General features: G+C 40.6%; 1 non-coding gene and 1 pseudogene across 1 annotated transcript; one reads left to right on the top strand and one right to left on the bottom strand.

Moving 5' to 3' along the window:
• Positions 1 to 353: 353 nt before the first annotated feature.
• LOC111543515 lies at positions 354 to 1554 on the bottom strand (annotated as a pseudogene).
• A 584-nt stretch (positions 1555 to 2138) lies between these two features.
• LOC111543539 lies at positions 2139 to 2245 on the top strand. Its single transcript, XR_002731904.1, has one exon. It is a non-coding gene; the product is annotated as a U6 spliceosomal RNA (small nuclear RNA).
• Positions 2246 to 23950: the final 21705 nt, after the last annotated feature.

The following is a 23950-nucleotide window of genomic DNA, read 5'->3' on the forward strand; positions in this document are numbered from 1 at the left end:
TGCTGAAACTTCCTTGTTTGGAGATCCAAAGAGTTTAATTTTTCCCTAGAGCAAGATCAACAATTTTCACTGGGATGAAAGAATAAAGAACAAACTCAATAGCACCAAATGGGGCTTTAACACAGAAAACAGGGCCATTCTTTTTAAATGCAAATTTTTACATTAAAATATGTTTATAAATCATAGTAGGTGTTCTTCCTCTTGATTCAACATTTCTCCCTTCCCTAACAGGAGCCCTGGAACCTGAAGAGCATGTACATTGCTAACCAGACATACAATCCAGCCGCTCTGTCCAAATTGGAATCTGATTGCTAATGGACTAGACTTGGGCCTGCCCCAAGGGATGGGCAGCAGTAACTATGCTCTCAGGGAGAATGGGTACTGAGGATGCCACCAGTCAAAGAGCCGAACGCTGTGCACTGGGTCCAGGATGACTTGCACACCCTGCTCACTGTGCAGTTTCCGACCACCACGGACAGGGGAATCTTGGAACACCAGTCTCACTCGATGATGCCACATGTCCGTGCTCACACTGATAGTAAACAACGTAAATATCATCCCCATGACAATCGGAATACAGATGAAACTGAGGGTGGTGACCTGCAGTAGGCAGCAGTGCTGGTGTGGATTGGTATGAACATCTTCGTACCGAACGGGAGGCTGCAATCCTCCTGTACACTTGCTCTTTAACCTAGGGGACTGTTTTTTGAACTTGAAGTTGAATTCCCACATTGGTTCCTGTCTGTTCCCAACAATCTTGCTGCATCAGAAAAGTAAGCATTTGGAATTCTTTCATGCGCTGGGGGTGCTTTCTGGAATGGCTGGATTCTTGGAGATTCGAGCAGCAAATGGCTCATACATATGGTACAGAGAGATCGGATCACACAAGCCCGGAGACAGTGCAGCTTCTCCATTGACTCTGGTCGCAGACGCAAAGGCAGGGAAGCATCCAGCGGGTAGTGCCTTCGGTATGACCTGGTCCAAAAAGTAGCAGTGCAAGTGACAATCCAGGCATTCTTACAAATCAGGGAAAAATGCACAATGTCCTCAGGACGGATATAGGAGGCCAGCAACAGCCAAATATCCATGGGATACTCTTCTCCTCCAGCCCCGTCCACTTCTTCTTTGTGCCTCTTGCTTCTCTTTTCTCCAGAGACAGTTCTCTCATGGATGCTTTCCTCCTGGGCATCCATCTCATCACTGCTGTCGATGATGTCACAGGGCTCACCAGCCCCAGAAAGCGCTTCCTCTGCAGGAACCTGAGAGGCTTCCAAGCCACAAAGAGATTTTACTTCCTGCTGAACAGCGTTGGTTACGGTTTTCTTGACTCGTCCAGACCTCACGACAGCCAGATCCGACTTGGCGTAATCCGCCACGGTCACTCGGCCGGAGCAGGCGTCGTGGGCCCGGAACTTGAGTCGCTTTCCTCTCTTGGGCACGGCGACCATATTGGGGCGAGGCCTCTAAGCAGGCCTGTTCCCCGGGCCGTGTCTCTGGCCGGAGAGCCGGTCACGGGAGCCGCAGGTCAGCTCCGCCCGGCTCTGCGGCCATCCCACACCCAAGATTAATTCTTTCTAAGGTGCTACCGTGGTCATTGGGGCTGTTTACACATATTCCAGTTCATCTCCCTTTGGAAACATAACAGGTTTGGACTCTTCTCTCCTTTTGAAATTATGCTTGGCCATGGGACTTGCTTTGGCCAGTGAAATATGAATAAAGTGCCATGTCACTTCTGGCTCAAAACTTCAGGAGCCAGTGCACAATTTGCACATTTCCCTACTTCGTGCCTGTATGATGATGACAGTGTGAATTGAGATGGAGCTTCTGCCAGCCTGAGGCCCAAGAGACCTAGATGACCTTGGCTCCTCGGTGAACCCACACTGGGAGGTAGCATGAGTAAGAAATAAATCTTATTGCATCACTGAAATTCAGGGCTGATTTTCACTGAAGCATAATTGAGATTATCCTGACTGATATGATTCCATGTATTTTTGTATAACAATATGGCAAAAAATTAATCAATGTCCTTCCACTTCAGGAAAATGCATAAATGGATATGAGGACTGTGTGACTCTGAGACAAAGGGAAAACATATATCTTCATAGTCAATGATTTTTCAATTTAAAACTAATATTGTAGTGCTCGCTTCAGCACCACACATACTAAAGTTGGAACAACACAGAGAAGACTAGCATGGTCCCCGCGCAAGGATGACACACAAATTTGTGAAGCATTCCATATTTTTTTAAAAAAGAAAATAATATTGTAATGTATTTCTACAAGTGAAGAAATGAAAGTATATGATTCATAGGAATAAAGTAAATCATGAGTTTGTGAAAATGGCACCAAAAATTCAGAAAGAAAGGGAAAAGTCAACTCTGAGACTCCAAGCTGATTTGCTCCCTTTTTGTTCTGTGTCCTTCTACTGTTGTTACCCAGACAACACTGCATGCAATGTGGCGGACCAGGTGCAACCTTGCACTGCTGTGATAAGAGAAGGTATTTAGAAGTGTTACACAAGACATGTTATGACAATCCAGCTTCTGCCAATGAATGGAGCATTTTGTGTTTGGATCCCGAAGAAGAAGTTACTCTTCTTGTCAAAGAAAAGAAACTAAATTATCCTTCCCAAGGCCACACCTAGGCAGAAACACATACAGGATACAGAAGGTCAGGTAGAACCACAATGGCAGGGAAACAGAGGCTCAACAAAGAGATAACATTTTGCCAATCATAATATTTATGGACAGCATAGGGATTAAGGATCCCAAAGAAATGACTTCTCGGAACAAGTCAGCTTAAGATTTGGGGCCAGAATCCAAACAGAATCTACAGAACTTGTACAATGCAAGGAGGAAAATACCAAATGTCTAAGCAATCTTACCTTAAAAAATAATAACAGAACTCTCTCCCGAATAGTATTCTTTGTTGGTATACATACTTGATGTGACTTATGTAGAAGAAAATTAAATAGCAAATAAATTGTAGCAGAATTACAGTTAGAAATAAGTAATAGACTTAGGTTAGAAATTTTAAAAATCAGCAAATACAAATTTTACGTTTGGGAAAATCATTGGAAAAAAATCTGTGTTCAGATTTTACTTTGGTTTCAAAGTCATTTTAATGAGAACATTTAAAGGGAATTTTTACTTTTGAAAAACAGAAGTATTGGATTACTTATTCACCAAATTTTATATAATCATAGAACATCTATTAGGCAGTACAATTGAGTGCAAAGGAAAAGGAATTATAGCTCTACTTCTGCTGGAGAATACAATAAAGAAATAAGAAAGCATGTTCACCTTCTTCTCCTATACATATGTTAGTAAAATATGGCTATTATCTATAGGTCTTGGGAAATGATTTTGAAGGTACGTCTCAATAGCTAATATTTATTGAGAATCTACCATGTGGCAGCCAATTTACATGTGTTACCTTCATCTTCACAAAAACCTGCTCAAGTCAGCTGTGGTAGACCCAATTAATGGTGGTCCCCAATTAATAACACCTTCCAGTATTATACCCTCTCCCACATTGACCGTGGGCCTGGCCATCTGATTTGCTTTGTCCTATGGGACAATAGCAAGTATGATACAAGTAGAGGCTGAATAAGTGCTTGAACATTGGATCTGTCTTCTCAAGATCTAGTTGTTGCCATGTAAAAAGCTCAGACTAAATTACTAAATCATGAGAGGTCACCTGGAGAGAGGCTCTGGAGAGTGAGAAGCCATCTTGGACATTCCAGCCCCAACCAAGCTCTCAGCTGATTATTGTTGAATAAGAGACCCAAGCAAAGCCAGCAGACCCACCCAGCTAAACCCCAACGCACAGAATAAATTTAATGTAATAAATCATTAGACCAGGTACGGTGGCTCACGCCTGTAATCCCAACACTTTGGGAGGCCAAAGTGGGCGGATTACTTGAGGCTAGGAGTTCGATACCAGCCTGGGCAACATGGTGAACCCCATCTCTCTAAAAGAAAACCTCAAAAATTAGCTGGGCATGGTGGTATGCACCTGTAGTCCCAGCTACTCGGGAGACTGAAGTGGGAGGATGGCTTGAGCCCAGGAGATGGAGGTTATAGCGAGCCAAGATTGTGCCACTGCACTCCAGCCTGGGCAATGAAGTGAGACCCTGTCTTAAAAATAAATAAATAAATGATAAAAGTAATAGGTCTTTTTTGTTTTAAACCACTATGCTTTGGTGTGGTTCATTAAATAGCAATAGATAACTGAAATATGAGTAATATAATTTATAATTGATGTATATGCTAATTGTGAAGCAGAAAGGTTAAATACATAATCAAAGTCTTATAAGAAGATTGTAATTCTGGGCCAGGCACGGTGGCTCACGCCTGTAATCCCAGAACTTTGGGAGGCCAAGGCAGGCGGATCATGAGGTCAGGAGTTTGAGACCAGCCTGGCCAATATGGTAAAATCCCGTTTCTACTAAAAATACAAAAAAATTAGCTGGGCATGGTGGCACGCACCTGTAGTCCCAGCTACATGGCAGGCTGAGGCAGAAGAATCGCTTGAATCCGGGAGGTGGAGGTTGCAGTGAGCTGAGATTACACCACTGAGTCCAGCCTGGGTGACAGAGTGAAACTCTGTCTCAAGAAAGAAAGAAAGAAAGAGAGAAAGAGAGAAAGAGAGAAAGAGAAAGAGAGAAAGAGAGAAAGAAAGAAAGGAAGGGAAAGAAAGAAGAAAGAAAGAAAGAAAGAAAGAAAGAAAGAAAGAAAGAAAGAAAGAAAGAAAGAAAGAAAGAAAGATTGTAATTCCAAATGTACCACACAAAATCCCATGTTCTTTTCACTACACTTTCCTAAACTCCAGGTTTATACATCCAAACTGCTTATTTGACATGTCTCATTGGTTCTGTAATAGGCATTTCAAACATAACAGGCCCTAAACCAAACTCTTGAGTCCTTCTTTCCAAATTTGCTCTTGCCTCTGGGTTCCCTACCTCAGTAAATAGCACCGGTACCCATCTAGTTGCTCAGGAGAAAAAACAAAAAACAAAAAAAACCTAGGCCGGGCACAGTGGCTCACACCTGTAATCTCAGCACAGTTTGGGAGGCCAAGGTGGGTGGATCACTTGAAGTGATCCTCCATATCGAGGATCCTCAATCCTCCATATTGGCCAGGAGTTTGAGACCAGCCTGGCCAATATGGTGAAACCCTATCTCTACTAAAAATACAAAAATTAGCTGGGCATGGTGGCGTGTGCCTGTAATCCCAGCTACTTGGAAGGCTGAGGCACGAGAATCACTTGAACCTGGGAGGAGGAGGCAATAAGCCAAGATCACGCCACTGCACTCCAGCCTGGGCAACAGAGTGAGACTCCGACTCAAAAAACAAAAACAAAAAAAGCCCTGGAATTATCATTGACTTATCTCTTTTACTCACACCCCGTCAACCAATCTATCAGGAAGTCCTGTCAACAATAAGCTCAAATACTCCTCTGAGTCTTATCGCTACTGTTCGTTCCCTTCTCCTCAACCACCCCAGTTCAAGCCATGATCATGCCTGACTTGAACTACCACAATAGCATACGGGGAAAAGAAAAAAGGGGGGAAAAATGGCACTACAGAGAGCGTAGAGGGTAAAGGGACAATAGAAAAACTACTTTCTGATTCAACAGTTCTTGTTGTCACTGCCATCCCCAGCACCAGCCCAAACTGAGGGACGTTCTACAAAGTACCTTGGCAGTACTCTTCAAATGGTCGCTATCTTCAGAGAAATGAGGCCGGAATCTGGCAGAACGAGGGGAATGTTTTCTCTCTTTACTTCTCTGCCACAGCTTTACTCATTTCTAGAAAAGCATAGTGGATGGGTGTTTGTGCATCTCATGCCCTATAATCAATTAGAAAATAAGGTTCTACGTGTGATTTTGGGGAGATTACAACTGGAGGAGACTAAGGTCTTGAGCAAGCTTGATCCCTTCCTCTGTACACCAAAATGCTGCTTTGTATTTTGGTGGTTTACTCCTCAAGAGAGAAGATCTGGGCAGGAGAAGGTTAATTGAGTAAGTAAACCATGACTTCCAATAGAGAGTGTTCAAAAAAAAAAAAAAAAAAAAGCCACCAGGATGTGTTAGCCCAATAAATAATTCATTGGACTGCCTATTCACAGACTAATAGAAAAATATTACAAAATACCTACATGTCAGTCAGTCTGCAGTTAGTTAAATAAACAGTCTATGCAGATGTCACCTGTAAAACCCAGATTTATACATTAGTTGTATGTTTTACCCAGGCAAAAACATAATATCTAGTAACTTGACTTCAAAAACTATTAAAATCTCATGCCCTTGAAAAGGTTACCTGACATCTTGTAGGCCAGATCCAGGGTTGAATAGACATCCCCTGCCACTGAGCTTACAATAGCCAAACATTCAAATGATACTTTAGTTACATTTGTTGCCCTGACAGAGAAACATTGAGAGTTGTGATCCTTCTGGGCCTTCTGGAGTTCTGCCGACTTGAGGGGGCACAGCTGCAGCAGTGAATGCAAAGGCAAAATGTGGATTTTCAAATGCCCCAAATCCAGCTCCATCAGAAACTCCCATTTTTACTCAAATAATTTCCTAATTATTTGATATACTTAAAAAGATGAAAATGGTGAGTCCTACTATCCCAGGAATTGTGCTTTATATGGCCTTTTTTCTACTTAATCTTCACAACAACTTTGTGAGGCAGGTATTATTATTATTCTATTTTTAGATAAAACATCTAGAATATGATAAAACTGAGAGCAATCAAAAAGCATCATTGGTAATATGACAAATTGACACCATGTCATGCCTGATAGGAGGCAAAATAAGGAATCAAATCACTTCCGTGATATTTTTACTAAAAGTGCGTAAACTGAACTCAGTCACCACCAGACCAACCCGAATTGAGGGAAATTCTAAAAAATACCTTGTCAGTACTCTTCAAATGCATCAAGGGCATGAAAGACAAAGACAGACTGAGAATCTCTTGCAAATCAAGGGAGACAAACAAAACAAGACAAACTAAATGCAACACATAAATCTGGGCTCGATCTTGGACCAGAAAAAAAAAAGTAAATTAGTGAGACAATTGGTGCACTTGAGAACTGTAGGTCGGATAATAGTATTTCATCAATGTTAACTTTCTGATTTTGATCATTTCACTGCGGCATGAAAAATGTTAACATTTGGGGAGACTCTAAGAAGGATAATCAGAAATTTTTTCTTACTTTTTGTGTAAGTAAAAAATTATTTCAAAATTAAAAGTTGAAAAGTGGGGAAGAAAAGAAAGTAAAAGAAAAAAACATTAAATGCAGCATCCCAGTAGGGAATCTGGAGAGACAGAGAAGGCGGTACTGTATTTGGGGTGGCAATGAATCTCTTCGGACAGCCCCAAACCATTTGGGGTTGGTTTGTCCTTGGAGTGGTTTATCCAGAAGATCAATTTCTGAAGTGTAAAATTCTTGTGACTGACAGGGTGTTGGCGTTGGAAGAGAATGTAGAGGTACTCTGAGGGCTCTCATCTTGCAGAAATGACATCTGAAGCTCAGAAAGGCATGAGGATGATGGGTCCAAGGTCACACAGCTAAAGAGCCAAGATAAGAACCTAGCTGTTCTGGGTCATGGGATACTATTTCTGTGCCGCCATTCATTTCTGAAAGCGGACACCTGCCTGCTCAAGCCCATAATCCATGGTGTAGGGGCTTTATCCATTCGCCATGTGATTCTACCCACCTGCTAGAGATTTGCTTCTGGAGGCAGATAGTCATTCACTTATTCACTCATTCAACAAATATGTATTGAGTGCCTCCCAATGCCAGGCATTACTTGAATGGTAAATGATACAGCAACTATCAAAAACAAAGTTCTCAAATTCTAGTGGACAGACCAAAGTACTGATCCAGTGTCCACCATTAGTGACCTGCAAGGCCTTGGGCACATTCCTTTACCTCTCTAAGCCTCAGTTTGCTCTTCTGTAACACAGAGAAGATGGAATTACTCAAGGATTAGTCTGAATATTAAGTAAGATACTGTATCTAGCCTTTTAGCAGAATTGTCTGGCATGTAAGTACTCAGTAAATATTAAGTATTACTGTTATGTGTTTTTCCTCCAACCTGGAACTCTGTCAGTTACACTAGCTTGAGGAGATAGCTGGGTGCACTCAGAAATTCTATAGTATATTTCTAAATGCATTGAAAACTCACATTTAAGAAGGTGAGTTTTTCCAACAGAGTAATTTTCCATTTCCCACTCCATTTCTTTGTTATTTTCAAAGGTAGATAAACAATAAAAAGAAAGGGCAAGAAAGGCCAACTGAGAAAATTGGTGCTGAGCGAGGAATTCAAATGGGAATTGTAATATGTGGAATATCTGACAGGTTTTATCTAGATTTAAATGAGACAGTTCTTGGAGGCTAGTTGCATCTAGCCTCTTCATGGGCATAATTTGAATGACACTTTAGCCAACCCATGATTATTTCCACAAATGGAAGGAATAATAGATTACCCGACATACAACAAGATAAGCAGAACCTGCTAGTACTGCTTGGAGCAAGCTTCTGGTGCCTTCCTTACTGCTATATCCTAAGAATATGACCATTAATTCCTCTCTGCCATGTTGCTTGTCGCTTGTCTCCCCAGGGTCAGATCTTTCCAGATATCTACGTTCTTCCCTTCCCCTGACTATCCCTAGCACCAGCAAAGGTCCTTAAACATAGAAAATGTTAAAGAAATATATGTTGGCTGAGTATGGTGGCTCACGCCCATAATCCCAGCACTTTGGGAGGCTGAGGTGGATGGATCACTTGAGGCCAGGAGTTTGAGACCAGTGTGGCAAACATAGTGAAATTCTACAAAACATTACAAAAATTAGCCAGGTGTGGTGGCATGCATCTATAGTCCCAGCAACTTGGGAAGTTGAGGCATGAGAATCACTTGAACCTGGGAAGAAGAGGTTGTAGTGAGCTGAGATCTTACCACTGCACTCCAGCCTGAGTGACAAAGCGAGACTCTATCTCAAAAAAACTAAAATAAAAAAAAAAAAGAAAATAAATGTATGTTGGCCCAGTCTGTGTGACTTATGCCTGTAATCCCAGGAGTTTAGGAGGCTGAGGCATGAGGATCACTTGAGGCCAGGAGGTCCAGATCAGCCTGGGCAACATGACCCTATAAAAAATTAGAAATACACTGTATATAATAAAGTCCAATGATAATCAGAAATACCAATAATGGTATCAGAAATAAAGTTCAATGGTAGTGAGAGACTCCTCAATTCATTCAAAATTCTATCTCTCTACTTGCAGATGTTGGGACTGAAGTGAACAGAGAGTACTTTTGTTTTGCATCCTTTCTATGCAACAATTTTCAGCGAGAGGTAGAAAAATTTAAGGGTTACATTTCATATTCTCCAGTTACAAACTCTTTAGAGGAAAGATGCTCAATAAATCCAATCAGTAGATCTATCTGGGAGAATTAATGGGTCACATACAATGTATGTATCTTCAAATTCCTTGATAAGCAGAGATGGACCCGTAATTTTTCAGTGTCCCTAGTGATTCTATGGGGCAGCCAGGATTAAGAATCAATGCTGCAGATATTTACATGGTCAAATACCCAGCCTAGTATTTGCCAGTCCCAGTTTCAAAGTCCCAGAGGAGATAGTTGTGTGGCTCTGTTGGGTGAGGTATCTACCGCAATCCCAGTTAAGTTGGCCCAACAGGCATGATCACATAGTGTAGTGCAAACAGGTTGACTCGGGGTCTCATTCCTGTGGCTGAGGCAGTTCTTACAGAAAAATGGGGAGAAGAGTGTTATGGTAGGTTGGACAGACACCTAAATATGTGACTTGACAGATATATGGAGTTCTTACTACTTGTCCCAAAACAATTTAAGACAGCTTGCAAAGACACAAGCAATGCAGGATTTTAAAAAATCCATCAAATTAAGAGACCTATGGAAAATAAAAGACATTGTAGGAGGAATCAAGTGAAAAACAGGTAAGATGACTGTCCCAAGTTATGCCCTGAAGGCCAGCACACTCTACTAGAAGTGCATCCCAAATTTGTATGTGAATTTCCTTGCAGCAAACATGAAAATTGAAAACCAGCTGCCCAATTCCCAGTATTCATAAGATAACAGACCAGTCCCCAGGAGAAGGGCAGCTTTCCCTGAAGAGAAAAGGGTGAAGGTGAAGGAGCTGAAGAAGGTGACTTTTCAGTCACCGGAGAAGAATTTATCTTCTGCAGCTTAGTGCGCCCTGGCTTTGATCTTCTTGCAGGAAATAGGGCAATGAATTGTCACAACTTCCCTTGCCCAGGCCTGTAGCCCAAGGCCAAGTGCAGAGGGCAGGGTGCAACCTGAGCTTGGTGTGGAGTGCCTGTAACACTGATGAAATAGAGAACACCTTCAGCCAAGACTTCATTTTCTTTTCTGAAGAGAAATCTCCTACTTAAAATTTCCCTCAAGCCTGCTTCTCCTCCACTCCAACCACAACCCCAACCCTACCACAAACTTTCTGGTATCAAAGTTGGGTTGTTTACTTACACAAGACTCTAGCACTTAACTAGATGGAAACCACATTAGGGTTGATTCTGTTTAAAAGAGCTTTGAGGAAGTTTGAAGTTCTCTATGTGACTGACATCAGTCAGTTCACAGAGGAAAGATGAGCATTTATGAGATGGGGATGTGAGATGAAAAGGAAGCGAGAAAAGGAAATGAGGCTTGACAGCCAGGGCACTGCCATTTTGAGTTCACTTTCCAGAAACTTACCCTACTATTTATCCTCCACCTAAATCCGTCTTCCAAACAGACTTGAGTTCGATCTCATTTTATTTAATCAGGAAATTTTCTATTTTCCTATATTGAGTAGGGTCAACGTATCAGAGAAATGAACAAACAAAACCCAGCTGTGGCAAAGAATGTCTGTTGTGTTGACAAACAACGTGAACATGGAGATGACTCAGCCATGGGCCATTTGGAGATCATTAAAACAGCTGCGCATGCCTGGGTTCCACTTCAGTGGTGCATCCAGACACAGACTCCTAATCCAGTGCTCTTCTTTCTCCTTCAGCACTCTATTGGATCCACTAAGCAAGTACTGAGCCATCTCAGGGCACAGAGTAAAAGGCCATGACATTCAAAGGGGCATGGGCCTTAGAATCAAACAGGTCTGGGTTCCAAACCTGCTCTGTTCAGTAACTCAACCTCTCTCAGGCTGTTTTAGTACCTCTGAAACGGAGTAATAATGCCTCCTGTTGAGTTTAGAGATAATGTAAATATTAGCAAGAATGCCAGGTATTAGAAATACATAAATCAGAACCTGGAAGGTAAATAGGAGGAGTTCTATAACTGAAAGTAGTTATTCACTCCACCTGCTCATCAATCTACTTATTATTTTTATTGCTTTTTCCTGTTCTTTGCTAGTTCTGAATATAAGCTACTCAGTCAAGTTGGGCAGAAAGAATGGAGTAGCAGTGAGAGATTTCATGGTGGCTCACACCTATAATCCCAGCACTTTGGGAGGCTGAGGCAGGTGGATCACCTGAGATCGAGAGCTCGAGACCAGCCTGACCAATATGGAGAAACCTCGTCTCTACTTTAAAAAAAGTACAAAATTAGCCGGTCATGGTAGCACATGCCTGTAATCCCAGCTACTCTGGCGGCTGAGGCAGAAGAATCACTTAAACCTGGGAGGCGGAGGTTGTGGTGAGCCGAGATAGCGCCATTGCATTCCAGCCTGGGCAACAAGAGCTAAACCCGTCTCAAAAAAAAAAAAAAAACACACACACACACACACACACACATCAGCTTCCTTCAGAAAGCCCCAGTTCCAGAGGAATATTCCACATCTCTAGGAAAGTGAACACAAGGGTTCATAGTTCAGGATTCCGCGATGGTTTTGGTGGTAAGAGCAATGGGAAGTGGTAAGTAAGCTGACTTTGCTCAGTAAGGAGAAGCTGTCACTGCAGCCTCACTGTGGATGTTTGTCTTATAGCCCGCGCGTTGGCTCTTAGGTGTCAATTTGTCCATCTGCCTTCATCATCCTGCTGCACAGCTCTGGTCAAATACCTGTCTTCTACAAATAACAGTCCTCTGCTCTCCAGTCTCTGGAAACAAAGTATTCTAAAGCTATGCATCTTTGTATTCCTGAAATGTGCCCATGTGACCTTCTTAGGATGCTTTTAATCCCTTGCTTATAACATCAATTTCTTTCTGATTATCAAAGTTATATGTATTCATTTAAAAATCTGGAAAATATATAAAAACTCAAGGAAGAAAAGAGCAATTCCTGCCAACTGCCCCACCTAGAGTTATGAGGCCTGCTGACATCTCCCTGGCCTTTTCTGCAGCTAATGTTCATACATTCTTTCCATCCTTCCCCCACCAAATCGAATCCCATGATGTATACTGTGGTATGTGCTTTCTTCACACGACAGTATATTATAAACATTCCCCCCCATGCAATTAAATAATTTCTTTTTATTCTTGTTTTAGTCTCTTTACTTCCTTAGAATCATCATGAGAACATGAAAGCAAGTCGGGAAACCTGGGTCCCAGCTGGTGAAGTGACACTGGGCAACTTACTCAGTCTTCACTTGGATAATCTACAAACCCCATCCCAGTCTCAAAGGTTTATGATTCCAAGCATGGCAGTAATCTTTTTTGAGAAAAACAAATGGACTCTGGATTTAAAAAGACAGACCCCCTGTGAAGCCCAGGTTTGCTCAATCTATGTAAGAGGAAAAATTGATGACCGTCAGTGATCTTCCACAAATGCAAGACCTTATTCAGGAAGGGAAGCAAAAGTGCTTAAAATTCTCCAATGCTGCTAGTGGCTTTCTGAATTTGAACTCTGATCTCTACCAAACCGTGAGTCCTTTACAGTTTATTGAACTAGATTATTTATGGCTGTGGAGGGAGCTGATCAACTCTCTTTTTACTTTAGCACTCTGGCTATTCTGACTGAAGTACTATGTGCATTATTTCTGAAAAATGTTTAAAGGAGCTTTAGAATCTTTGTTTTCTGAATTTAAAAAAAATGATAATTCCTGTGATTAACTAAATGTTCTTTTTATAGTGCAGAGTTTTCACCATTAAACCTGCACTTTTTCCTAATTCTATTTCATTTAATCACATCACACATTTTCACTATTTTTAATCCTTATATTGCAAGAATTATTTCCACCAAAATATTTTCTAATTCATCTGACTAGATTATAGAAGGTTAATCAAAAAAAATCAAAACAAACAATTAAAAAGTAGATGAAATAACCAAATAGTATTGTCAGGAGAAAATGGGAAAATAAAAGCATATAAAGCATTCAGATAGATAGATGATAGATAGATAGATAGATAGATAGATAGATAGATAGATAGATAGATATAAACATACACACACACGTACACACATATACTACATATGTAATCACCACATTTGTTGAAAACAGTTGTTACATGCCACGTTTATTTCACATAAATATTTTGGTGGCATCCAGTGCATAAGATTTGAAATCCGAAGACCAGTTGGCTGTGTTATTCTTATCAAACCACTGAACCTCTCATTTATAGTGTTCCAAATTATGTCCTTTATAAATGTTCCATTTATAAAATGGAACAAAAATACTGTCCATGAGAATCAAAAGAGAAAGTAAAAGTGAAAGCGAATCTAAACTGTAAAGTGATATACAAATGTAAAGATAAAAAACACACAGCTTGGTTTCTTTTTTCTTTTAAATGGAGATGGGTGCCTCACTATGTTGTTCAGTCTGGTCTTGAGCTCTTGAACTGAAGTGATCCTTCTGCTTTGGCCTCCTATAGTGCTGGGATTACAGGCATGAGCCACCATGCCTGGCCAGCTTTGTTTATTGCCACTCATAATAGGAAAACTGAAAAGATGCCAATTCCCCAAACTATTTTATTTTCCTTAATGGGGTTTCCTAGGAATGAATCTTTGAAGTTCTCCTTTTGGGTGCCACTTGCTGACTGAGCCAACCTCAGAGTCCAGCATCTACTTGGCAAAGAACCCTGTGCCAGTTCTTAGACCTCAGGTAAGCCTAGTGGGCAGAACTGTGAGTTATGCCTGACTGTCTGACCTTGGCTTTACCAGCCATCCTTTCTCAGCTAGGCTACATATTTAACCTCTAGGTGAGTCATTCTCTTAGATTCCACCCAGGGGCACTCAGCCTCACCATCTACATCACTCAATAGGTTATGGTCAAGAAGAAGTTGGAAGGACAACTGGAAGCAGAGGTGTTTTGTAACACTAAAAAAATGTTCCTCTTGACTGGAGTGGCAGGGAGGATCAGGGTGGTGCAGTGGTGAGCATGCTGGAGGCAGGGCCAAGACGCTTTGGCTGATAACAACTGTGCCTACTATACCTCAGTTACATTATCTGGAAAAAGATAATATTTTCAGCTCTGAGTTAATTTTAAGAATTATCTCTGACATTTATATGGTGATATGTAATTTCCTTACATAATGTTGCTTGTTTTATTCTCAAAAGAATGCTGAGAGATAGATAGTTTGATAGTTATTAGTCTCCCATGTTACAGTGAAGATACATGGGCTAAGAGAGATTATGCGTTGAAGTGCTCAAGTGGTTAAAACACTTCAATAGCTCCCTATTGGCTCCATAATTTAGTCCAAACTTGATCATTCTTCAGCTTCAGCCCTACCCAAACTACCTGTAGTTTCTCTAAGGCAGGAATTCTCAAAGTGTGGTCCTTGGACAAAGAGCCTCGGCATCACCTGAGAACTCGTTAGAAACACAAATTCTTGGGCCCCATCCAGTTCCACTCAATCAGAAACTATGAGAGTGAGGCCTGCTAATGTGTGCTTTCACAAATCCTTTAGGAGATTCTGATGCCTACTGAAGTTAAGCCTTAGAATGCATGTAAAGACTCTAAGGCATTGTATTTTCTCTCTCATCATCAGGCCTTTAACATGCTGCTCCACTCACATAGAAGAAGCTCCAGCCCTGTCTCAAGCTCCAAGTGCTACCCTCAAACCCATACCCTCATAACTCACCCCAGTCTCACCCCAGTGTCCCTTGAGTGGATTGACTCCTAAGTATCCCAAGTCTGAGAAGTTGTCTCTGGTTTGGTTGACCTCCTATGTGCCCCTAGAGAAACTTGTCCATTCCTCTAGGAACGATCATTTCTCATGGCTCACTATTACATTTTCTGTCTCCCTCAATGGGCCATATGCATCTTGAGGTCAAGCAGCATACCTTATTTATTTCTATATCCCCAGGGTCTAGCAGTGTCTGAAACCTAGTAGGTATCTAATAAAAGTTTGCTGAGAGGAGAAATAAATGATTAAATGAATGAATGAAATTAGTCATTCAACTAATACTTAAATCTGTTATCAGCTGACTCCAAGCCAGACAGGATTGTGTATGAAAAGTGCTCAGCATGATACCTAGGTCATAGCAAGTGGTCTATAACAGTCCATTTTCCTTCCTTTTTCTTCCTCTGAGGACATTTTGCACAACACTTCAAATACTGAATAAAAACAATGTTCTATTTTTGACGATTGACCATAGGAAAGGTGAGGAATGGTTTCCAGCCATCCACCTAAAAGTCATGATTTTCAAGAGAATCCTCAATCACAGTCAAAATCTCTGACCACCCGCCAATAATAATTTATTATTTACTAGTTAGAAGACAGATGTTCTTCCTTTGTTCTCATATTTTAGTTTTCACTTCAAACTTCCTTTAGCGAAAGTTTTAAAATATTTTGGACAGGTGAAAGACTAGCATTGGCACCATGATCATCTATATATCTACCATGAGCTCAGGGTTTCTTAGCCTCAGCACTATGGCATTTTGGGATGGATAATTCTGTTGTTGGGGGCTTTCCTATGCAATGTAGGACATTGAGCTGTGTACAATCTGTTTTCACACTGCTATAAAGAACTACCTGAGACTGGGCAATTTATGAGGAAAAAAGGTTTAATTGACTCACAGTTTCCATGAACTTAACAGGAAGCATGACTGGGAGGCCTCAGGAAACTTACAATCATGGCCAGGTGAAGGGGAAGCCAGCATGTCTTACATGGCCGAGCAGGAGAGAGAGTGAAGAAGAAAGTGCCACACGCTTTCAAACAACCAGATCTCTTGAGAATCCACTCACTATCACAAGAACAGCAAAGGGGAAGTCCACCCCCATGATTCAATCACCTCCCGCCAGGCCCTTCCCCTGACACGTGGGGATTACAACTCGAGATGAGAATTGGGTTGAGACAGAGCCAAACCATGTCAAGCAGCACCCCTGGCTTCTCACTAAGTGCTAGTAGTGCATGCCCATGCACACATACACATACACGTGCACACATACACATACACATGCACACATACCCTCCCCCTGACTTGAGACAGCCAGAAATGTCTCCAAAAGTTGCCAAATGTTCCCCAGGAAGTAAAATTAACCCTCTTCCTTTGTAGAGAACCATCAACTCTGATCAATAATTGTTAGCATTTTACCATATTTGCTTTGTTATACATGTTCCCATAATTTGAAAATAAAATTTGAAAGTAAGTCAAAATTTCAAATTTTCCAAAATTTGAAAATAAGTCACAGATAAGCTGGCAGTTCACCTCCACAGACTTTCACAGGTATCTCCTAAAAACAAGGACATCAACCTATATAACTACAATATTATTATATACATAAGAAGGTTTATAAATCTCCATTATTATCTAATACCTCGTCCATAGCCTTTACATGTGCAAGTAATATTAGCCTCAAGTTTGGGAATGGAAGATATATTTTACTGTCTAATTCTGGTCCTGTATTTGAAAGGCGAATGATTATACAGTCTTTGCTGTTAGGTTGGAACAAGGGATTTGATTTCAAATGGCTTCCCTCAACTTCAGTGTTCTGGTCAGGAGTTCATGAGCAAACTACAACATAGGTGCATCAAGACACTTGGTGATTTTTTAAAATAATAAAAATAAAAGTCTTTAAAACAAGTGAACTGCTGAGCACACAAGTTGACTGACTGTACGCTTTGGTATTTTTAATCCCTGGCATTTCCATTGTCTCCTTTCATCATTCTCTTTCTGATCTCATTTTATTTCCAGACAGCTTGGATACCTGGTTCATCATTCTGTGATCAGTTCTCATTTGACTCCTCATCTCCTTTGCCCTGCTATCTTTTACTCACAATTCTTGGCAAATTGATAGCCCTTAAAAAATTGAACCATTGCTTCCTTCTCCCTTTCACCAAAGATCTCAAGATTTGCTGAAGAAAAATCACCCAGATTTATGTCGTTATATAAGCCTGGTCCCCATATTTAGCTGGGCTTCTATTGCCTAGAAATCCCATAGTGTTTTCCATATCTAATTTCTACAGTGGTCATTTCACAGACCTGTGACCTCTGCCCACTCTCATTAGATGACCTCACCTCCTATTCACTGAGTTCACAGAAGTCATCTGATAAGAAAGTCTTCAACTTCCAACCCCCAAGCTCACCTGCATTCTCTTCTAGCTTTTCTTCCTTGTTCCTGACTTTAAAAAGTTGACCCTGCTTTTGCCTAACACTCTTGCCTTTTGCTCTGTTAGGGAGCCCATGTCTTTGTCATTTCTCAAGGGATTGGTTTTCTTGTTGAATAGTCTTGCCCTCTTCTGTTTCTCTTATCATTTACTGATTACTTGTCTATCTAAACATAGTTAAGTCTCAATCTTTCTTGACCTCATGACAACCCTCAACTATGTCCTGATTTCTTTCATTTGCTTAACAACCAAGCCCCTTCAGAACCTTTCTGAAGCAAAGGTTCATGGACTTCATCAGATTATCACCCCTTTATCACCAAGAAAGACTACAAACCTCTTCTCTACACACTTTTCTAGCGAAATCTTGTCCATTCCCATGGCTTCAGTTGCCCTCTATATGCCACTGGCTCCTGATACCTCTTCTGAGATTTCCATTTTCTGGATTTCCGACTGCACAGACACCAAACTTAGCAGGTTCCAAGATAAACCTGTTACTTTCCTCCACCCTCAAACAAGCTCCTAGTTGATTAATATCTTAGTAGGTGACACAGCCCCTTCTCCATTGCCCAAAGCTAAGACCTCGAGGCATTCTAGATAGTGCTTACCCTTCTTCTTTATTTATATCCAATCAAAACTAAGCGTCACAAAAGTTCTACTTTCTAGATGTGTCTCAGATCCATGGGCTTTATCCCTCTGGTGACCACTCCTGTCCAGATGGCCTGGGAGAATGTGACAGCCTCATAATCAACCTCTCTGCTTCCAGTCTTGCTCCTCTCTAGTCCCTTTAGCATGAGGCAAACACTTTAATCTTTTTAATGTGTAAACCTAATCATTTCATTGGCTTAAACTCCATCAGTGGTTTGCCGTTGCCCTTAGGATGAAGTCCAAACTCTAATGTGCTCAACTTGTCCCTTTATTGCTTGCCTACCTCTCCAGATTCATCCTGAGCCCTTTATCTCAACACCATCCATTCACAGACATAATGCTCCAAATATAACGAACTTACTTCAAGGCCTCAAATGAGCCATGGAGTCCATCACTTTTCAAACATTGCATATTCTATTGTCTCCACCTGCAAATTCAAGTAAGCCACCAATTGGAGATTACCTGAGACATATTTCTTTGGCAACAGTTGTGTATTCTACACTATGATGGGCCAAAGCCACCATATAAGTAATAAAAGTTCCTTATGGTTTATACGGTACTTCATTTGTTGTAGAAGTAATAAATATTCACCATAGAAAAATTAGAAAAAGCAGATATGCATGCAGTTTGCATGTATATATATATGTGTATATGTTTATAATGTGCATATATAATATATATACATAAATTATAAAATAGGATCACCCTACACAAATTGTTTTTAAAATACAAACACATTTATTTTTGTGCTGAAAATGTCAAGTAAATAATTTAATAGCTCATCTAATTATAGGCCCATGAAAATTAGAATAGTCATAAACAATAAGAAATTTCCATGATTTCACATGAGAACTGTTTTTTGTTTGTTTTTAACTTATTAAGAACTTCCTTCTTCAACCGTCCAGCTACCTTTTGTTTTATAGTAATAAAATATGCATAACATAAAATTTACAAGTTTAACCTTTTCTAAGTGTACAATTCTGGCTGGGTGTGGTGGTTCATACCGGTAATGCCAGTGCTTTGGGGGGCTATGGTGGGGGGATTGCTTGAGCCCAGGAGTTTGAGACTAGCCTGGGCAACATGGTGAAACCTTGTCTCTGCAAAAAATACAAAAATTAGCTGGGCTTGTGCCTATAGTCCCAGTTACTCAGGAGGATGAGGTGGGAGGATTGCTTGAGCCCAGGAGAAAGAAGCTGCAGTGAGCTGTGCTTGTGCCACTGCACTCCAAGCTGGCCAACAGAGCAAGACTCTGTCTCAAAAAAAATTTTTGTGTGTGTGGCATTAAGTATATTCACAATGTTGTACAACCACCACTACTATTAATTTCCAGAACTTTTTCATCATCCCAAGCAGAAACTTTGTATCCATTAAATAACTCCTCATGCCCTTCTCTATCCCACTCCTGGTAATCTCTACTTTCACATAAATGTTTTGTAATTTGTTTTTTTCCACTTAATTTCCAACACCTTTAACTATTCTCCAACATAATTCTTAGTGGTAGCAAAGATTATAATGATTATGTTATAATTTAACTGGCCTTTCATATTTAAATATTTAAGTCCAATATTAATTTTTCAATCTCAAAAACAACACTACACTGAACTTCCTTGCCTTATTGTTTCTGAAGCAGTTTTTGTCTTCTCAAACCCTGTGAGAATTCAAAATTGATCATGCTATCTCCACATTAAAGATGAGATGGCGGAGTTCAAGTAGATTATGCTTTGTCTAGTGTCTCCATATAAGGAAGGGCAGAGCTGGAGCTAGAACCCAATACTTCTAACTCGATACCACTGCTCTTCTATCCTGCCTCAGCCAGTCTCATTATTTCTCAGTTTGGCAGAAGATGGCACTTAGGACAGAACAGAGGATTGGGGAATAACAAACGTCTGTGGAGAGATGGCCACACAGAGCTGCCAAGTCTGGGTTAAGTGGCATGGTGGCAGACTGAAGATAGAGGAAGGAGACTGGATGAGGTAGCTCACACTGGTAATTCCAAGGCTTTAGGAGGCCAGGGCAGGAGATTTGCTTCAGGACAGGAGTTCAAGATCGGCCTAGGCAACACAGTGAGACCTTATCTCTACCAAAAACAAACAAGCAAAAAAATTAGCTGGGTGTGGTGGTGACCTCCTTTAGTCCTAGCTACTTGGGAGGCTTAGGAGGGAAGTTGCTTGAGTACAGTAGTTTGAGTTTACAGTGAACTACATCACACCACCGCACCCCAGCCTGAGCAACAGAGCAAGACTCTGTCTGTAAAGAAAAAAAAGAAGATAGAGGCAGGGGACTTGTGAAATGTTTAAGGCCTACAAACCACACTGGGATACCACAAGTCAAAAAAGAAGAGACTGTAAACAAGCTCTGAAAGCTGCCAACAGCTAGGACCTAGGGATTAGCACCACTCTATCGCTGGTCCCCAAAACACCCTTCGTGGGAAGAACTTGCTAGTATGGAATTCTCAGTCTCTGGGGTCCCACCATGTGCTGTGTGTCTATTTGATAAATAATACAGTATAATAATCAGACTTGGGAAACTGTTTTGAACAAGTCTAATGGAACATACACACATAAATGTTAAGTAGACTAGTTAAAACTCCAGTCTTCTTTGCTTTTTGGCAAAAATAATATAATCTTGGTGGAGAAAACACTGGTATTAAAAGCAGATTGTCTTTGAACTTAAGACAACATTTATTATTATCTTATAAATACAGTTTATTTCCTAGGAAGAAAATCTTTAAAACATTACGTCCATAGTGGAAAAATAGCAGAAGGGATTCTTTAAAGCAAATTGTTCACAACTTTTCAATCAATTAATGCTGCCTTTACTCATTTATCCATTTTTCATTTTCATAATTTTACACAATTTTGGTTTCCGTGAAAGCAGATACTGAGATAAGAACTTTTGAGCCAGTAGCTTATTTTTGAGGTGATCCTAGGAAGCAGAAATATGGGAGTTGGGAAGTTGAGACAAAGAAAACAAGAAAGTCAATCAAGTGTTTTCTAAGGAGTAGGTTTCCACTGTGAGCAACTGTGGCTTATGTCTGCTGGGCATTGCTAAAGAACTGAGTAGACCATGCTCCAGAATTGTCCCATCAAGGTATGAGAGGCTAGAGTGTTTATCCATCAACTTTTAAACCTTATTGACTGAAGGTTCCTTTTGGGGGTCAGTATTTAAAGCTATCCTCCTTCTCTCTTCTTTCTCTTGCACTTTTGGGCTCTAAGATCCAGATGAGCATCCTTCTATGGCTGTGGAGAAAGCCCTGAGGCCAAAAGCAAACAGGTGCCAGGAGTGTGCCCTCAAGGTGTGCACAGGAAGTGTATGGAATGTGCATTCAAGTTGCTCTAAAGTCAGGTGGGCTGAGGCAGGTGGTTGAGAGACCATCAGTGTCTATACATATTTCTTTTGTACTTAAAACCTTCTCCATATAAAAACAAAACAAATAACAAATCAAGCACACACACACACACATACACACACACAAATCTGCAGCAGGAGCAAAGTCTTTTCTTTGGCTACTACAGAAAAGCAAATTAATATTTTAAATATTATGTTAAGTTTAGAATGTGAATTACAGAGGAGAGAAATATTTATCTAGATAATTCTTCATTCAGCATCCACTAAAACTTGCGGATTGTACTTTTCACCCAAAGAACAATAATATAAAATCAGATAGCACTCTCAACATCATTGGTCATTAGGGAAATGCAAACCAAAACCACAGTGTGATAGCACTTCATATTCACTAGAATGGCTATAATCAAAAAGATGGATGATAGCAAGTGTTGGTAAGAATATGGGGAAACTGAAATCCTCATGTATTGCTGGTAGGAATGCAAAATGGTATAGCCACTTTAGTAAAAAGGTTGGCAGTTTCTTAAAAATATAAAGTTCCCATATGACCCAGCAATTCCACTCTGAGTAAGAAGATTGGATACATATCTTTATATAAAATCTTTTAACATAAATGTTTATAGCAACATTATTCATGATAGGCAGAAAGTGAAAACAACTCGAATGTCCATCATCTGATGAATGGATAAACAAAATGTGATATATCGATGCAATAGAATATTATTCAGCCACAAAAGGATTGAAGTACTGATACATGCTGTGACATGGATGGATTTTGAAAACATTATGTTAAGTGAAAGAAGCCAGTCACAAAAGGTCACATATTATATGATTCAACTTATATGAAACGCCCAGAATAGGCAAATAATCTTTTTTTTTTTTTTTTGAGACAGTCTCACTCTGTTGCCCAGGCTGGAGTGCAGTGGCGTGATCTCGGCTCACTGCAACCTCTGCCTCCTGGGTTCAAGCGATTCTCCTTAGGCAAATTCATAATCTTATGCATAGAGAATCTGTACCTGGAGATGGAAAATAGACTAGTGGTTGCCTGGGGCTAGGAGTAGGAATGAATTTTAGAATAAGACATCCCCAGATTCAACATTACAAGCTCTGATACCTTGGGAAATGTATTGAAAAACTCTTGACCTCAGTTTCCTCAACTATACAGAGGAAATAATAATGCCAACCAACTGTGGAGATTAAATTGAGCAATGTAAATAAGGAGTCTGATAAAAGAGACACATTTAGAAAATGGTAATTATTATTACTTCTGCTACTACTACTATTATTATTATGGAGAAAGAACACAGGGTGAGGACCAATACAGCATAAGAGACACAAAGGCTAAAACACACTAGAAAGTGGGCACAGAATCTTTGTGGAGGGATTGTCTGTGTTAATAATTTGATCATTCTAAGGTATTGAGGACTGTTTAAATTCAATTCCAGCTATTAAGGTGGTAAAATGTGTTTTAAAAATGAATATGGAGAAAAACAGAAATTTTTTTGGAAAAGCGAGGGGAGCAGATCACTTCTCAAAAACTGTGGAGAGACTTTATGGACTCCATGGGTAGAATCTCAGCCTTAGAATTAGGAATTACAGCAACAGCTAACTTTTGCTAACCATGCCCCTCCGCCATTACTCTTACAGACATTATCTCATTTACTCCACTTGATAATACCATGAGATAAGTGCTATTATATCCCCATTTTTCTAAATAACGAAACAAATACTTAGAAGACTTAAGTGACTTTCCCAAAGTCATACAGCTGGAAAGGGGCAGCGTCCCAGTCCGAACTCAGGTCTGCCTAAATCCCAAGCATGTGATCTGCAAAGAAAGGGAGGTGCGGGCAAGGAGGAAGGAATGGAAACCCGAGAGGAATCTTGAAGAGGAAAGGGGTAACCTGTGGTCATTCCCTTTAGATGGCCTCATCCAAGACTGTGACCTTCACACCTCCCAGCTACATTCCCATTGTATTCCCTGTGCACCCAACTCCAGGGGCGCCATTCACAGATAATACATTGTGAGTGGTGGCAAAGCAGCTGCCTGCTGCCATCATGTCATCATAGGTAGCAAAGTGGCTTAAAAAAAGAAGATTGCAAGGTAAGTGTGTGTAGTGGGGACTGGGAGACAAAGAAAAATTGGAAAGGGATTCTGGGGAGTGAACTAGAGATAAATGAAGGATCAGATGGCAGCACTCCACTGAGGTCAGGAACAGGGAAAGGAAGGGAAGGAAAAGGGAACTCTGGTTTAGAGACTTTAGGAGAGGTACAAAGCATTCCTTAAGAGTTCTAGGACTCTTAGAACAGGGAGAGAGAAGGCTGGGAGTTCTGTGCGAGAAGGGACTGAAGAAAGCCACAGAAAAACCATGCCCACTGCACAGTTTCACCAGATTATTTCTCAGCTTCCTTTTTTGTTGTTGTAGATGGTGAGGTGGAAAGGAAAACAGGTTACTGATTGGTCCATTCACTTAAAA

The sequence above is a fragment of the Piliocolobus tephrosceles genome, chromosome 2 (genome assembly GCF_002776525.5).
Source record: "Piliocolobus tephrosceles isolate RC106 chromosome 2, ASM277652v3, whole genome shotgun sequence".
NCBI lineage: Eukaryota > Metazoa > Chordata > Mammalia > Primates > Cercopithecidae > Piliocolobus > Piliocolobus tephrosceles.